The sequence below is a fragment of the Saccopteryx leptura genome, chromosome 1 (assembly GCF_036850995.1).
Source record: "Saccopteryx leptura isolate mSacLep1 chromosome 1, mSacLep1_pri_phased_curated, whole genome shotgun sequence".
NCBI lineage: Eukaryota > Metazoa > Chordata > Mammalia > Chiroptera > Emballonuridae > Saccopteryx > Saccopteryx leptura.
Window position 1 is genome coordinate 46,390,841 of NC_089503.1, and position 1,924 is coordinate 46,392,764.

General features: G+C 44.7%; 1 pseudogene; it reads left to right on the forward strand.

The window, feature by feature from the left end:
- The first annotated feature begins 547 nt into the window (after positions 1-547).
- LOC136390068 (U2 spliceosomal RNA) lies at positions 548-706 on the forward strand (annotated as a pseudogene).
- The last annotated feature ends 1,218 nt before the right edge of the window (positions 707-1,924 follow it).

The window sequence follows — 1,924 nt, forward strand, 5'->3', positions numbered from 1 at the left end:
CATAGTCTTAAAACTAAGCCTTAGGCTATAATGACTCTTCCTACTTACAGCCTGTCCCCCACACCCAATGAAAATATAAGTGAGCAAACATATATATCATATTTACAACCTTATTTGACCAACACTGGGCTTACCTGGTCAAGGCGCATAAGACAAGCAATCAATGAACAACTAAAGTGAAGCAACTATGACTTCATATCTCTTGAGCCCCACCCTTTGCCCCCACGAGTCTCCTCTCTCTATAGTATCAATAAAATAAAATCTTAAAAAACTTTTTAAATCCATTCTCTATATTTATTTATATCCAGGCTGTTTTAGAACTGGTTTTAAGAATCATTTTGGGTCCTGGCCCATGGTGCAGTGGCTAGGGTGTTGTCCCAGAGTGTCAAGGGCATTGGTTTGGTCCCAGGGTCGCTGGCTTGCCCCTAAGGTGCACGTTGGAGCCCCAGTCAGGGCATATATGAGAAGCAATCAATGGTACAATTAAGTAAAACAACAAGTTGATACTTTTCTCCTCTCCTTCTTTCCACCCTGCCCATTCTCTCTCACAGCTTTTTGGCCTTTTGGCTAAGATCAGGTATACTATCTGTTCTTATCAGTTTAGTATTTGATATGTCCACTATGGAAAGATAGTATGTTTATGGATGGACCTAGAGGATATTATGCTAAATTAAATGAGTCAGACAAAGAAAGACAAGTACCATATGATTTCACTTAAATGTGGAATCTAAAAAACAAAACAAACAAAACAAACTCATAGGTACAGAGAATAAACTGATGGTTGCCAGATTGGACATGGGTTGGAGGCTGGGTGAAGAAGCTGAAAGGGGCCCTGGCTGGTTGGCTCAGTGGTGGAGCGTCGGCCTGGCATGTGGGGGACCAGGGTTCGATTCCCAGCCAGGGCACATAGGAGAGGCGCCCATTTGCTTCTCCACCCCCTCCCCCTCCTCCCCCTCCTTCCTCTCTGTCTCTCTCTTCCCCTCCCGCAGCCGGGGCTCCATTGGAGCAGAGATGGCCCGGGCACTGGGGATGGCTCCTTAGCCTCTGCCCCAGGCGCTAGAATGGCTCTGGTCGCGGAGGAGCGACACCCCGGAGGGGCAGAGCGTCGCCCCCTGGTGGGCGTGCCGGGTGGATCCCGGTCGGGCGCATGCGGGAGTCTGTCTGACTGTCTCTCCCCGTTTCCAGCTTCAGAGAAATGCAAATTAAAAAAAAAAAAAAAAAAAAAAGATGAAAGGATGGTCCTGGCCAGGTAGCGGAATTAGTTAGAGTGTCATCAGACATGCCAAGGTTGCAGGTTTGATCCTAGGTCAGGGCACATACAGGAATCCACCAACGATGACATGAATAAGTGGAGGAACAAATCAATGTTTCTCTGGCTCTCTCTCCCTTTTTCTCTCTCTAAAAAACAATAAATAAAAATTATTTAAAAAAATGTAAAAGCTGAATGCATTAAAAAATACAAATTTGTAGTTACAAAATAGTCACAGGGATGTAAATATAGCATAGGCCTGACCAGGAGGTGGCGCAGTGGATAGAGCATTGGACTGGGATGCGGAAGGACCCAGGTTCAAGACCCCAAGGTCACCAGCTTGAGCATGGGCTCATCTGGTTTGAGCAAAAGTTCACCAGCTTGGACCCAAGGTCACTGGCTCGAGCAAGGGGTTACTCTGTCCACTGAAGGCCCGCGGTCAAGGCACATATGAAAAAGCAATCAATGAACAACTAAGGTGTCGCAATGAAAAACTGATGATTGATGCTTCTCATCTCTCTTTGTTCCTGTCTGTCTATCCCTATCTATCCCTCTCTCTGTCTCTGTTAAAAAAAAGAAAGAAAAGAAAAATCTAATTAGGTAAACATTAAGAAATAATCTTTAAAAAAAATACAGCATAGGAAATATAGTCAATAATATGTAATAACTAGGTGT